At 38.9% G+C, this 16,802-nt stretch overlaps 1 non-coding gene across 1 annotated transcript; it reads right to left on the bottom strand.

Moving 5' to 3' along the window:
• Positions 1–391: 391 nt before the first annotated feature.
• Positions 392–499, bottom strand: LOC148570471 (small nucleolar RNA R71). The gene has a single exon (XR_015908110.1). It is a non-coding gene; the product is annotated as a small nucleolar RNA R71 (small nucleolar RNA).
• Positions 500–16,802: the final 16,303 nt, after the last annotated feature.

Raw genomic sequence — 16,802 nt, 5'->3', positions numbered from 1 at the left:
AGCCGAACCCAACAACAATGCAAGGAGAATGCTTGGTGACTTCACTGCACCTAATTCCAATTTACATGGAAGAAGCATCTCCATTCCTGCCATTGGAGCAAACAACTTTGAGCTGAAACCTCAGTTAGTTTCTCTAATGCAGCAGAACTGCAAGTTTCATGGACTTCCATCTGAAGATCCTTTTCAGTTCTTAACTGAATTCTTGCAGATATGTGATACTGTTAAGACTAATGGAGTAGATCCTGAAGTCTACAGGCTCATGCTTTTCCCTTTTGCTGTAAGAGACAGAGCTAGATTATGGTTGGATTCTCAACCCAAAGACAGCCTGAACTCTTGGGATAAGCTGGTCACGGCTTTCTTAGCCAAGTACTTTCCTCCTCAAAAGCTGAGCAAGCTTAGAGCTGATGTTCAAACCTTCAGACAGAAAGAAGGTGAATCCCTCTATGAAGCTTGGGAAAGATACAAACAGTTGACCAAAAAGTGTCCTTCTGACATGCTTTCAGAATGGACCATCCTGGATATATTCTATGATGGTTTATCTGAGCTATCAAAGATGTCACTGGACACTTCTGCAGGTGGATCCATTCACCTAAAGAAAACGCCTGCAGAAGCTCAAGAACTCATTGACATGGTTGCTAATAACCAGTTCATGTACACTTCTGAAAGAAATCCTGTGAATAATGGGACGCCTATGAAGAAGGGAGTTCTTGAAGTTGATACTCTGAATGCCATATTGGCTCAGAATAAAATATTGACTCAGCAAGTCAATATGATCTCTCAGAGTCTGCATGGAATGCAAGCTGCATCCAACAGTACTCAAGAGGCATCTTCTGAAGAAGAAGCCTATGATCCTGAGAACCCTGCAATAGCAGAGGTGAATTACTTAGGTGAACCTTATGGAAACACCTATAACTCAACATGGAGAAATCATCCAAATTTCTCATGGAAGGATCAAAAGCCCCAACAAGGCTTTAATAATGGTGGAAGAAACAGGTTTAGCAATAGCAAGCCTTTTTCATCATCAACTCAGCAACAGACAGAGAACTCTGAACAAAATGCTTCTAATTTAGCAAATCTAGTCTCTGATCTATCTAAGGCCACTGTAAGTTTCATGAATGAAACAAGATCTTCCATTAGAAATCTGGAAGCACAAGTGGGCCAGCTGAGTAAAAGGATCACTGAAATCCCTCCTAGTACTCTCCCAAGCAATACAGAAGAGAATCCAAAAGGAGAGTGCAAGGCCATTGACATAAGCGCCATGGCCGAACCTGTGAGGAGAGGAGAGGACGTGAATCCCAAGGAGGAAGACCTCCTGGGACGTCCAGTGGTCAATAAGGAGATTCCCTCTGAGGAACCAAAGGACTCTGAGGCTCATCTAGCGACCATAGAGATTCCATTGAACCTCCTTATGCCCTTCATGAGCTCTGATGAGTATTCCTCTTCTGAAGAGAATGTGGATGTTACTGAAGAGCAAACTGCCAAGTTTCTTGGTGCAATCATGAAGCTGAATGCCAAATTATTTGGCATTGATACTTGGGAAGTTGAACCTCCCTTGTTCATCAATGAACTAAGTGATCTGGATCAACTGACATTGCCTCAGAAGAGACAGGATCCTGGAAAGTTCATAATACCCTGCACCATAGGCACCATGATCTTTAAGGCTCTGTGTGACCTTGGTTCAGCAATAAACCTCATGCCCCTCTCTGTAATAGAGAAACTGGAAATCTATGGGGTGCAAGCTGCTAAAATCTCATTAGAGATGGCAGACAGCTCAAGAAAACAGGCATATGGACAAGTAGAGGACGTGTTAGTAAAGGTTGAAGGCCTTTACATCCCTGCTGATTTCATAGTCCTGGATACTGGAAAGGAAGAGGATGAATCCATCATCCTAGGAAGACCTTTCCTGGCCACAGCAAGAGCTGTGATTGATGCTGACAGAGGTGAAATATTCCTTCAATGGAATGAGAAGTCCCTTGTGTTTAAAACTCAAGGATCTCCCTCTGCAACCATGGAGAGGAAGCAGAAAAAGCTTCTCTCCAAGCAGAGTCAACCCGAGCCCCCACAGTCAAACTCTAAGTTTGGTGTTGGGAGGCCACAACCAAACTCTAAGTTTGGTGTTGAACTCCCATATCCAAACTCTAAGTTTGGTGTTGGAGAGTCTCAACAAAGCTCTGCACATCTGTGAGGCTCCATGAGAGCCCACTGTCAAGCTATTGACATTAAAGAAGCGCTTGTTGGGAGGCAACCCAATGTTTATCTAATTCTTATTTTTATTGTTTTTCATGTTTTCTTAGGTTCATGATCATGTGGAGTCACAAAATAAATATAAAAATTGAAAACGGAATCAAAAACAGCAGAAGAAAAATTACACCCTGGAGGAGCATCTGTCTGGCGTTCAGCGCCAGAACAGAGCATGGTTCTGGTGCTGAACGCCCAAAATGGGCAGCTTCTGGGCGCTGAACGCCAGAACAGGCATGGTTCTGGCGTTCAACGCCAGAAATGGCACACAGATGGGCGTTGAACGCCCAAAATGGCCACCAACCTGGCGCTGAACGCCCAGAGTTGAATACAAAGGCATTTTTACATGCCTAATGGGTGCAGGGATGTAAATCCTTGAACACCTCAGGATCTGTGGACCCCACAGGATCCCCACCTACCTCCACTCACTTCTTCTCACCACTCTCTTTCACACAACCCCATAAACACTCTTACCCAAAAACCCTTCACCACTCACATCCACCCACTCTTCCCCATAAACCTACCTCATAAACTCCACCTACCTTCAAAATTCAAAACCAATTTCCCACCCAAACCCACCCATATGGCCGAACCTTAACCCCCCTCCCTTCCCTATATAAAGACCTCCATTCTTCATCAAATTCACACAACACACCCCTCTACACTCTCCTTAGCCGAAACCACATCTCCCTCTCCCTCTCCATATTTCTTCTTCTTCTTCTTCTATTCTTTTGTATATTGCTCGAGGGCGAGCAATATTCTAAGTTTGGTGTGGTAAAAGCATAGCTTTTTTGTTTTTCCATTACCATTGATGGCACCCAAGACCGGAGAATCCTCTAGAAGAGGGAAAGGGAAGACAAAAGCTTCCACATCCGAGTCATGGGAGATGGAAAGATTCATCTCTAAAGCCCATCAAGACCACTTCTATGATGTTGTGGCCAAGAAGAAGGTGATCCCTGAGGTCCCTTTTAAACTCAAAAGAAATGAGCATCCGGAGATCCGACATGAAATTCAAAGAAGAGGTTGGGAAGTTCTAACAAATCCCATCCAACAAGTCGGCATCCTAATGGTTCAAGAGTTCTATGCCAATGCATGGATCACCAAGAACCATGATCAAAGTAAGAACCCGAATCCAAAGAACTATGTTACAATGGTTCGGGGGAAATACTTAGATTTTAGTCCGGAGAATGTGAGGTTGGCGTTCAACTTGCCAAACATGGAAGAGAACGCACGCCCCTACACAAGGAGAGTCAACTTTGATCAAAGGTTGGACCAAGTCCTTATGGACATATGTGTAGAAGGAGCTCAATGGAAGATTGACTCCAAAGGCAAGCCGGTTCAACTAAGAAGATTGGACCTCAAGCCTATAGCTAGAGGATGGTTGGAGTTTATTCAATGCTCAATCATTCCCACTAGCAACCGGTCTGAAGTTACTATAGACCGGGCCATCATGATCCATAGCATCATGATTGGAGAAGAGGTGGAAGTTCATGAGATTATACCTCAAGAACTCTACAAGGTGGCTGACAAGTCCTCCACCATGGCAAGGTTAGCCTTTCCTCACCTCATTTGCCACCTATGCAATTCAGCTAGGATTGACATAGAGGGAGATATCCTCATTAAAGAGGAAAAGCCCATCACTAAGAAAAAGATGGAGCAAGCAAGAGAGCTCAGTCATGAAGCTCAAGAGGCGCAAGAAGCTCATCACCATGAGATTCCGGAAATGCCTCAAATGCACTTTCCTCCACAAAACTATTGGGAGCACATCAACACCTCCCTAGAAGAATTGAGTTCCAATATGGGACAACTAAGGGTGGAACATCAAGAGCACTCCATCATGCTTCATGAAATAAGAGAAGATCAAAAAGCAATGAGGGAGGAGCAACAAAGACAAGGAAGAGACATAGAAGAGCTCAAGGACATCATTGGTTCCTCAAGAAGGAAACGCCACCATCACTAAGGTGGATTCATTCCTTGTTCTTATTTCCTCTGTTTTTTGTTTTCTATGTTATGTGCTTATCTATGTTTGTGTCTTTATTACATGATCATTAGTAGTTAGTAACTTTGTCTTAAAGTTATGAATGTCCTATGAATCCATCACCTCTCTTAAATGAAAAATGTTTTAATTCAAAAGAACAAGAAGTACATGAGTTTCAAATTTATCCTTGAACTTAGCTTAATTATATTGATGTGGTGACAATGCTTCTTGTTTTCTGAATGTATGCTTGAACAGTGCATATGTCTTTTGAAGTTGTTGTTTAAGAATGTTAAATATGTTGGCTCTTGAAAGAATGATGACTAGGAGACATGTTATTTGATAATCTGAAAAATCATAAAAACGATTCTTGAAGCAAGAAAAAGCAGCAAAGAACAAAGCTTGCAGAAAAAAAAAAGGGGCGAAAAAAAAATAATAGAAAAAAATAATAATAATAAAGAAAAAGAAAAAGCAAGCAGAAAAAGCCAATAACCCTTAAAACCAAAAGGCAAGGGCAAATAAAAAAGGGATCCCAAGGCTTTGAGCATCAGTGGATAGGAGGGCCTAAACGAATAAAATCCTGGTCTAAGCGGCTAAACCAAGCTGTCCCTATCCATGTGCTTGTGGCGTGTAGGTGTCAAGTGAAAACTTGAGACTGAGCGGTTAAAGTCAAGGTCCAAAGCAAAAGAAGAGTGTGCTTAAGAACCCTGGACACCTCTAATTGGGGACTTTAGCAAAGCTGAGTCACAATCTGAAAAGGTTCACCCAATTATGTGTCTGTGGCATTTATGTATCCGGTGGTAATACTGGAAAACAAAGTGCTTAGGGCCACGGCCAAGACTCATAAAGAAGCTGTGTTCAAGAATCATCATACTGAACTAGGAGAGTCAATAACACTATTCGAAATCTGAAGTTCCTATAGATGCCAATCATTCTGAACCTCAATGGATAAAGTGAGATGCCAAAACTATTCAAGAGGCAAAAAGCTATAAGTCCCGCTCATATGATTGCAGCTATGTTTCATTGATAGTTTGGAATTTATAGTATATTCTCTTCTTTTTATCCTATTTGATTTTCAGTTGCTTGGGGACAAGCAACAATTTAAGTTTGGTGTTGTGATGAGCGGATAATTTATACGCTTTTTGACATTGTTTTTAGTATGTTTTTAGTAGGATCTAGTTACTTTTAGGGATGTTTTCATTAGTTTTTATGTTAAATTCACATTTCTGGACTTTACTATGAGTTTTTGTGTTTTTCTGTAATTTCAGGTATTTTCTGGCTGAAATTGAGGGACTTGAGCAAAAATCAGATTCAGAGGTTGAAGAAGGACTGCTGATGCTGTTGGATTCTGACCTCCCTGCACTCAAAGTGGATTTTCTGGAGCTACAGAACTTGAAATGGCGCGTTTCCAATTGCGTTGGAAAGTAGACATCCAGGGCTTTCCAGCATTATATAATAGTCCATACTTTGGCCAAGAATTGACGACGTAAACTGGCGTTCAACGCCAGCCTTCTGCCCAAATCTGGCGTCCAGCGCCAGAAAAGGATCCAAAACCAGAGTTGAACGCCCAAACTGGCACAGAAACTGGCGTTCAACTCCACAAATGGCCTCTGCACGTGCAACACTCAGGCTCAGCCCAAACACACACCAAGTGGGCCCCGGAAGTGGATTTATGCATCAATTACTTACTCATGTAAACCCTAGTAGCTAGTTTATTATAAATAGGACCTTTTACTATTGTATTAGGCATCTTTTGATCATCTTAGGATCTTAGGATCATCTTTGAATGCATTTTTCTTAGATCAAGGGGGCTGGCCATCTCGGCCATGCCTGGACCTTTCACTTATGTATTTTCAACGGTAGAGTTTCTGCACTCCATAGATTAAGGTGTGGAGCTCTGCTGTTCCTCAAAGATTAATGCAAAGTACTTCTGTTTTCTATTCAATTCATCTTATTTCGCTTCTAAGATATCCATTCGCACCAAAGAACGTGATGAAGGTGATGATTATGTGTGACGCTCATCATCCTTCTCCCTTATGAACGCGTGCCTGACAAACACTTCTGTTCTACATGAAATAAGCTAGAATGAGTATCTCTTAGATCTCCTAACCAGAATCTTCGTGGCGTAAGCTAGAATGATGGCGGCATTCAAGAGAATCCAGAAAGTCTAAACCTTGTCTGTGGTATTCCGAGTAGGATTCAATGATTGAATGACTGTGACGAGCTCCTAACTCGCGATTGCAGGGCGTTAGTGACAGACGCAAAAGGATAGTAAATCCTATTCCAGCATGATCGAGAACCGACAGATGAATAGCCGTGCCGTGACAGGGTGCGTGAGCATATTATTTACTGAGAGGATAAGATGAAGCCATTGGCAAGGGTGATGCCTCCAGACGATTAGCCGTGCCGTGACAGGGCATTGGATCATTTTCCCGTGAGATGACCGAAAGTAGCCGTTGACAGTGGTGATGTATCACATAAAGCCAGCCATGGAAAGGAGTAAGACTGATTGGATGAAGATAGCAGGAAAGCAGAGGTTCAGAGGAACGAAAAGCATCTCCATTCGCTTATCTGAAATTCCTACCAATGATTTACATAAGTATCTCTATCCCTATTTTATTATATAATATTCGAAAACACCATTATCACTTTATATCTGCCTGACTGAGATTTACAAGGTGACCATAGCTTGCTTCATACCAACAATCTCCGTGGGATTCGACCCTTACTCACGTAAGGTATTACTTGGACGACCCAGTGCACTTGCTGGTTAGTTGTATCGAAGTTGTGACAATTATGTATTGAGATCAGCGCACCAAGTTGCTCACGTTGCCAGGGATTGTTTGAGCCTGGACATCACAATTTCGTGCACCACTGAGCACTCATGAGACCAAGGTTACCCCTGACATGGCGTGATGATATGGTGTGTCTTGGAAGGGAAACCTTTATACCTTCCAAAGCACATTCGAGTATTGATGGGAAGAAGAGTGCATGTCGTGGGTAATTTTGCATTTCCTACTTTAATTACACAGCTGGCTCTCAAGGCTAGTGTGGAATGGGTGAAAGATGATGAGATGCCCACCATCACTCGGAGCAAGGAATTCATTCCTCATGGGGTGTGGTATAAGTCTCAAGCCATGACCAGGTGGAAAGGGAAGAGCCAGGCATTTTCTTCAGAAGCAGGCTCGTCGTCAGCACCAGATTACCAGTAACCACCACCTCCACCACCATCACAGTTGATCCATCACATAGTCCTCAAACTTTTCAAGACAATGGACCACATGGAGTATCGCCAAAAGCAGCGCTACAAAAACATCAAGAGGCAGATCAAGTAGTGGGATCCATTGCTTGAAGAGTTTGATACACTAGAGTCACAGTCAGAAGTGAGCGGAGATGACAACCAGGCAGTGAATTTAGAGGTACCCTAGCCACATGAGCCTGAGCATCCACCAGCTAGAGGCAGAGAGTTGTAGAGCTTCTTTCTCCCCTTGTTGGTCAAAGCACACGATGAACCGTGCAAACTTCAAGTGTGGGGGGATTAGATCGGATTGGTATGGTTGTAAAATTCTTCCTCTAAACACTTTCTATCTTATTTTGTTATGTTCCTTGAATTCTACTTTAGTTATTTTGATATTTGAACTCTTTTTCTTGTTAGTTTGTATATAAGCTGAAACTTTATTCTAGTTTTCTTTAATGCACTTTTTTGTTATGGTTTGTATATATGTTTCTTTTTAATTTTAGTTATGGTTGAGTGAATGTGGACTAGAGGATCTAGGTTTTTCCCTATGTGCATGCGTTAAACTGAGAATAGTGAAATAGGGAAGAAGTTTAGAATTTTAATTTTCATCCAACCACTCATTTGAAAAAGGGTAAAGTATACTTTTTGTCCCTGAAGTTTGACAAAAGTTTCAAAAATACTCCTAAGTTTTATTTTGTTTCAATTTTGTCCCAAAAGTTTTCAATTTGCATCAAATAAACTCCTGGCGGCTACTTTTTCAAAAAATTTAAGGCCAATTCAACAACAATTTCATACAAACAACCCTCAACACAAGCAAATCAAGCATAATTTTCATGCATTATTGTTAAATTGGTCTTAAATTTTTTTAAAATTTAGCCATCAAGGGTATATTTGATGCAAATCGAAAACTTTTGGGACAAAATTGAAACAAAATAAAACTTAGGGGTATTTTTGAAACTTTTGACAAACTTTAGGGACAAAAAATATACCTTACCCTTTGAAAAAAAAAAAAGATTAGAGCGTAGATTTGAGTTTCCAAGAATAATAAGATTTAGGCTACTTGGTTAGAATAATAAGTTTTTAAGAAAATCTTTTTTTTTTTTAGGAAATCTCATTGATTTGAGTTAAAGCTTTTCTTTTGAACTTGCTTGAATAACAAATGTGGAGCGTAGATTAGAGCTAGAACACACAACCAAGTGAGATTTTAGCTTTGATGTATGGTTACATTATTTTAACCACTATTTCATTCTTTTGCGTGTTATTCTCTATATAATTGTGATCTTTGACTTGTTTGATTCTTGATGTCCATTATTTCATGTATGGATACATTTATATGATTGAGGTATTATTTCATATTAACTCACTTACCCAAATAGCATCACCCTATTAATCTATCATTGTTACCTAATTTTGAGCCTAATAGATTCTCCTTTATTCTTAATTTTAGCACAACTCTATCCTAAGCAAAAAATCATGAATGTCCCAATTTGATTTTTGATTAGCTTAGACTATTGGATGTTGCATAATGTAAGTGTGGGGAAAAAGAAAATATTGGTGGAGAAAAAGGGTGTATTGCTTGAAACAAAAATTTTGGGAATCGAGCAACACATACATGCATTACATTGTTAAAAGCATATGCATTTACTCATAGGAAAAAAATAATTTGAAGGTAATAACTATTGTTCCATATGGTAGTCCTAAAAGCAAGTGCATATGTGATGTGAATTGAAGAGAGTGTGTATGTGCATGGGTAGCTAGATTCATGAAGTAGGATCAAGTAGGTTGTTGTAGGTTAGGTGAAGATTTAAGCTAATAGGATCAAGTAGGTTGTTGTAGGTTAGGTGGAGGTTTAAGCTAATCAATGATTCAAATTTATAGTCCAATTGACCAAATACATCCTCACATTTATCCTAATCCCATTACAACCTTTTAAAATCCCCATGATATTTGTATGTATACATTGAATATTTGTTGATTGTTAGAAGAAAAATAAGTCTTAGAAAGCAAAGTTAGAAGAGAATTGAGTGATCAACCCTATACACTAGAGCGGTTAGAGAGTAAACACACGGTTCGACTGCTCAATTCTATATTCCCTTTTCTCATAAGATCTTATCTTACAAGTTTGTAAAATTTTCTAGAACTCGGTTAATTGATGGAATTGAATTGATTGATATATTATTTTTAACCTAAATGCTCATATGTGTTCTTGAAAATTGACTTATTTTTTACCAAGTAGATAAAAGTAGGTAGAATTAGTTGGAATAGTTAAATGAATATAGATAGCTTACATCTATTAAGTGTTGATATCCCTTGATCTTATCCTTCTCAATGCTTAGCAGGAGGACATGTTATTGTTTAAGTGTGTGGAAATTGATAAATCCATATTTTACGATGATTTTTGGGTTGACAATGGTGGAACTTATCAACTTATCTTGCACTTATTCCTTGAAATTGCATGTTTTTTGTGAATTTTCTCCTAATTGTATTTAATTGTTAAAAACATATTTTTTATGCTTTAAACTGTCGAATTTAATTTACTTTTATTCTATTCGATACTTTGATATGTTTGTTTGAGTGATTTAAGGTTTAGAAGGCAAGGATGGCTTGAAAAGGTGGAGAAAAAACTTTGATAGCGTTGGTTGTCGGTTTAGGACTATATCTACGACGGATCTTGTGTTTTAATTTGTAAAATTCTAAACCTGTATCTAGTACTCACCAATTACCTATTAAGGATGATAGTTCATCTAAAGGAATCTCTTTTTCTTTGGTTATCACACCTTCATTCACATTTAAATCTTCCATATCTTGATCTTTTTTTCTCTTCTTAAAGATTATGAATTTTTTCTTAGGAATTGGTTGATTCACTTCAGCTTCACCATCTCTTCTTTTTGGGTTAGAATATCCTTCTTTTTCAGCTTGTCTTCTCCTTAAATGTGCTTTTAATCTAGTCGCAGTTACACTAGAAAATTTTTCCCCTGCTTTTAATCTCTTCCCGTGGAAGTAATTTTGAAACTGACATTTATTTATTCTTTTCGATAGCTTCTACCACGTATTCTAACACACATTCATCATTGAAGCTAACTACCTCAGGCCCAAGCACTTGTTGAGGTTCACAACACCAGTATAATAGAAATTTCTTGCCAAGGTTTTCATTAATATAAAACGAAAAATCCAAATCTACAGATTTCAATTTTAAAAATGTTTTTTTTAAATCTTTAAAAGAAGAGTTGTACAGCTTAAAATACTCTATCCAGGACAGCTATTTAAATTGATCCAAATCCCTTTTCACATCCCTTTCGCCTAAAATAGTGAGAAAAATACTTCGAAAGAAGGTTTTACTTCTAAAAACTCCATCAATATTTCAAAATATTTTAGAAAAGTCCATCCGTTCAGATGAAGTTGCAAGACTGCACAGTTTAATTGTTTTAATACTAAATACTCAAAATTAGTAAAAAAACAATCTTATTTGCAACTTCTGTAAGATGCAACTACAAATATAAAAGAACTCAAAATCATCTTTTTTGTGAAAAATACGTTCAGCCCTAATGCATAGCATCAACTCTACTCAAATATCAGAACTACTCCTCACTATTTTCAAACAATCTATTGACATGATATTTTCTTTTCAATGAACAAAGAACCACGAATCTTAACATCATCGTCAACCCATGCGTATGCGTCACTATCATCACTTATGGAGGATTTCTCCTTTTTTTTTCCCGTTTTACTAATAGTAAACAGAAAAGAATGTAAACTCAACAATAAAGACAAGAGCGTTATAGGATTTTTTTTGAAAGTGCTTTTACAACTTGTTTTTACGGCTACATTCTCGAAGATGTGACTTTTTATTTCAATTCAATGAAAACTATTCATTATTTTAATCCACGCCACTCACGTTTTTTTTAACTCCTTCATCTTAACGGTTTCTATTCCCTTAGAATAGGATTTTTTTCTTAAATAAAATATAAAAAATTAAATAATTTTTCAAACAAGATATTTCAGCTTTATTTTTCAGAATACGATTTTTTTTTTGGTAATAAGATCAAGTTCGCCGTACCCCTGGCGAACTATATGTTAGGTTTCCAAAATAAAATCATACCTGTTAAAGAGATGATCACAAAACCACAATTTTGTTGTTCATTTTCTTTCTCTCACTGTTGATATTTTCTCTACGATGTCAAGAAATCCATTATTATCCATTCATTATGATGGTGAAATAGTGTATGACGAAGAAGGTTCTATCGTTTTTAGATCGGGACACCCGATAATTACCTATATGACACCGAAAGTCAACAGTTTAACTGTTTTGAAGAATTTGATATTGTATTCCATCGGGCAGCAAAAGGCGAAAAGGGTGAAAAAATTTACTACAAATATCTGATCAAAGTAGATGGCAGTTTGTTTTATAAAAGGTTTATTACAATTGTATTGTCTCTGTTACTATTATATTTATCAAACCACAGTTGTGAAAAATATTTCTATTGTCTTGAATTAGGTACCGTTTGCGCGACGACGAGGACGTACGGCTTATAAGGTCATGGCACAACCAATGGATAAATGTTTATCTATTGGAATTATTCGTGTATCTCGTTAAGGCGGGTGGCCGAGGATCATCACATATACTGTCAATGATAGTTCGTTGAGTGGAGCTGTTAGACGAACTATCAGAACAACTATGGTGGATCTAAATATGGCACCTGAGGGTAGTCAATAGGGGACTAATGTTGAAGTTCGTAATGTTGACTTAATGGACGACGGTGTTAAAAGTCATGATGGTTCTGCTATCAGAGATCCGATGATGGATCAGTATGAAGTTAACCCCGATGACGGAGACGATGCTGAGGAAGAACCACCTGAAATTCCTGATGATGGTGACGAGGAAGTGATAAACCCCAATTTTATGGTTTATCTTGTGCTTAATTTGGGGATTTTATCACCTTTTCCCACATTTATTCAATGAAATAGCATGGTTTTGTAATTCTCCCTTGATTTGTGCTTAAATGTGAAAACATGCTTTTTAGGCCCTTAAATTGGTGATTTTAACTCACCTTAATTCCATTCGATGTCTTGATGTGTTTGTTGAGTGATTTCAGGTTCATAGGGAAAGTATTGGATCGAAGAAGTGAGGAGAAAAGTATGCAAAGTGGGAGAACTCATGAAAAAATGAAGGAACCGTAAAGTTGTCAAGCCTGACCTCTTTGCACTCAATCGGCCATAACTTTAGCTACAGAGGTCCAAATGAGGCGGTTCTAGTTGCGTTGGAAAGCTAACATCCAGGAATTCAAAATGATATAAAATTTCTAACCCAACCTAACTCATTTTTTATGCTATTTCATGCAGAATTCAAGCTTGGGTAAGGGAGAAGCAATTGTTTGTAGTTTTGGCATCATGTATGTTAGTTTCTACAGAGAGAAGCTCCCTCTTCTCTCTAGAATTAGGTTAGGTTAGCTTAATTCCATCTTAGATCTAGGTTTTGATTATTGTTCTCATCTTGTTTTCTTTACAATTTCATGCTTCTACACTTGATTCTTCTTAGTTCTCTTGTCAATTTTACTTTTATGTCTCTTTTATGTTTATGAATTCTCATGTTGGATCTTGTTTACCTTGAATGAAAGTTAATGTTTGATGTTTTTTTATTGATGAATTGAGTTGTTGATTCACTTTTCTTGCAATTGGTAGTTGTTAGATTTTACTATTTCTTGCAATTTATTATGCTTTCCATTTATACCCACCAAGTGTTTGACAAAATACTTGGTTGGGCTTTAGAGTAGATTTAGAGCATTCTTGGCTTGGGAAGAGTAATTGGGCAATCTTGAGTCATGAAAACCCAACCTATGTTGGTGATTTAGAATTGTTAGTTAATATCATTTTCAATGACTCTGATCTTTTGCTAATTCAATTAGTGAGTTGATTAGGAATTTTGATTTGAGATTAACTAGTCTTGTTTGACTTTCTCTCATGGAAGATAACTTATACCTTCTTCCAATGTTGGGGATGACGAAATGAGATAGATTCTTGTTATTATTGTGATATGATTGATTAGTCTTGTTTGACATTCTCTCTATGTGAAGATAACATGATACTTTCTTCCATTTGTTGGAGTTGACTAAATAAGATGAATTAATCATTGTATAACTAGGATAGAAAGCCTATGATCTCAATTCTTGCCATGAATGTCTCTCTTTATTAATTGCCTTCTTTAGTTACTTGCTTGATTTACTTTTCTTGTCATTTAATTTCTTGCCCTCTTACCAATCAAAACCCCCTTTGTCCCCTCATAGGCAATAAGCATACACTTCATTACAATTCCTTGTGAGACGACCCGGAGTCTAAATACTTCAGTTAATTTTCATTGGGGTTTGTACATGTGACAACTCAAATTTTTTATGTGGGAATTGCTTGTTGGTTTGGAGCTATGCTCACAACGAAGTAATTCTTTCTATAAGAAGAAATTCTAGACCGACACTCAAAACTCAACTATCAGGAAGAAGAGATGAACTACTACGGTGACGCACAGATCACTCTGACACAACCTGCCATTTCTTGACCATATGACTGGCTGGATTATTTCACGAGGTTGAATCTCGATACAATGACTTCGGATTGGCCGTTTACCCAGGGAGGCCTTGAAGAGGATCCAAGCAACGAGTTTGAGGTTGGACAACAATTTAAGAACAAGGAAGAAATCATGTTAACAGTTAAGCAGTATAGCATCAAAAGGATTGCATAGTACAAAATAGTAGAGAGTGACCAGTTGAGGTACAATGCACAATGTATCCAGTTCGGACCCGGTTGTAATTGGTGCATACTCATATCATATCGCCGAAAGCAAGAAAAGTGGGAGGTTAGAAGATACACTGGGCCTCATACTTGCATGCAAACTTCGATGAGACAAGACCATGGTAGGTTGGATTCGAAGATGATTGCGCAACACATTGTCATAATGGTCAAAGCCGATCCAACAATTAGCATAAGGGTTCTCCAAGGAGGTGTGAAGAATCACTATGGTTACAAGGCATCCTACAGAAAGGTTTGGCTTGCAAAATAGAGAGTCATTGCTAGAATATATGACGATTGCGAGGAGTCATACAACGAGCTTTTTCGTTGGTTATTCGCTATGCAGATGTACTTGCCTGGTAAGATTTATTTCAAATTCGGTTATTCACTACTAAAAATGTCAGACGTGTACAATAAGCCAACTAAATATGTCACTTTAGGTACTTGAGTGCAACTAGTGACTCAACCTTGGCCTGGTTCCACTGACACTGTCATGTTTCATCAGGTCTTTTGGATGTTTCCACCGTGCATTAAGGCTTTCAAGCATTGCAAGCCACTTATTTACATTGATGGAACTCACTTATATGGTAAATACGGTGGGACCTTGCTGATGACCATAGCTCAAGACAGCAACGCAAACATTCTGCCGATTATATTTGCCATTGTTGAGGGTGAGACAAAGGAGGCGTGGTCATTCTTTCTGTTGTATCTGCGGGAGCATGTCACACCACAACCCGAGGTCCTAGTGATCTCAGACAGGCATAAATCCATTGATGGTGCGTTGAACGCCAAAGGGAGTTTATGGAAACCACCTCACACCTTCCAGGCATTTTGTATAAGACACATTGCAGACAATTTTATGACTCACTTTAAGAACAAAGACTTGAAGAAGGTTCTGATTAATGCAGTGTATTCAAAGTCGCAGCGTGAGTTTACTCATTATTTTTGCAGGCTGAGGGGCGAAAATGTAGCAATCACAAACTGGATTGAAGAAATACCACGGTCCCAGTGGACACAGTATGCTGATGAGGGTCGTCGATTTGGTCACATGACGACCAATATCTCTGAGTGTATTAACGATGTTATGAAGGGTTCCCGCAATTTGCCAATCACAGCTCTTGTTAAGTCAAGCTATTTCCCCAATATCAAAATGAACACTAGCCTCTGGCTTCTGTCCCTGCTGACTGGTCCTGACCTCTGAGTGATGTGACCCAGGGGGTCTCAAGGACAAGTAGTCTCCGGGTACGGGTCCGAAAACAAACCCAACCGTCTAGCCTGTATCCTCGGTCTGGGGAGCTGGCGGGCTAATGGGGTCTCTATCGCGGGGACCCTTGTCACCACCCTGCCTCCTGTGCCTTGCACCACGTCTACCTCTCCCCCTGGCTCTCCCCCGCCCTCTACCTCTCCCTCCTCCTGCAGCTGGCCTCACCTCCGGAAGGTGACCATCCTCCGGCTGATGCAGATCTGGAGCAAGTGGATGGTGGATTGGCAGGTCCTCTGGCACAACCCCAGCCGCCACTAGGTGCTGGTCACCTAGACTGATTAACTTTGTGTGCGCTGATGAGCGGATAATTTATACGCTTTTTGGCATTGTTTTTAGCTAGTTTTTAATATGATTTAGTTAGTTTTTACTAAGTTTTTATGCAAAATTTACATTTCTAGACTTTACTATGAGTTTGTGTGTTTTTCTATGATTTCAGGTATTTTCTAGCTGAAATTAAGGGACCTGAGCAAAAATCTGATTCAGAGGCTGAAAAAGGACTGCAGATGCTGTTGGATTCTGACCTCCTTGCACTCGAAATGAATTTTCTGGAGCTACAGAAACCCAATTGGTGTGCTCTCAATTGCGTTGGAAAGTATACATTCTGGGCTTTCCAGCAATATATAATATTCCATACTTTGCTCGAGTTTTGATAATGCAAACTGGCATTTGAACGCCAACTTTCTACCCTATTTTGGCATTAAACGCCAGAACTGGCATAAAAGCTGGAGTTAAACGCCCAAACTGGCACCAAAGCTGGCGTTTAACTCTAAGAAGATTCTCTACATGTGAAAGCTTCAATGCTCAGCCCAAGCACACACCAAGTGGGCCCGAAAGTAGATTTCTGCATCATTTACTCATTTCTGTTAACCCTAGCTACTAGTTTAGTATAAAAACTACTTTTAGAGATTTATTTTATGTCTTTTGACCACCTTTAGGTCTTTTGGACCATCCTTGATCAGTTTTATGCCATCATAGGTCATATTGTACACGTTTGGAGGCTGGCCTCACGGCCATGCCTGGACCTTCATCACTTATGTATTTTCAACGGTGGAGTTTCTACACCTCATAGATTAAGGTGTAGAGCTCTACTGTTTCTCATGAATTAATGCAAAGTACTATTGTTTTTCTATTCAATTCAAGCTTATTCTTATTCTAAGATATTCATTCGCACCCAAGAACATGATGAATGTGATGATTATGTGACACTCATTATCATTCTCACCTATGAACGCGTCCCTGACAACCACTTCCGTTCTACATGAAAACAAGCTTGAATGCATATCTCTTAGCCTCCATTCCGAAAGATCAGA

This window comes from Arachis ipaensis, chromosome B3 (assembly GCF_059453495.1).
Source record: "Arachis ipaensis isolate K30076 ecotype BB chromosome B3, ASM5945349v1, whole genome shotgun sequence".
NCBI classification, from domain to species: domain Eukaryota; kingdom Viridiplantae; phylum Streptophyta; class Magnoliopsida; order Fabales; family Fabaceae; genus Arachis; species Arachis ipaensis.
This window is presented reverse-complemented; position numbering and strand designations above follow the sequence as displayed.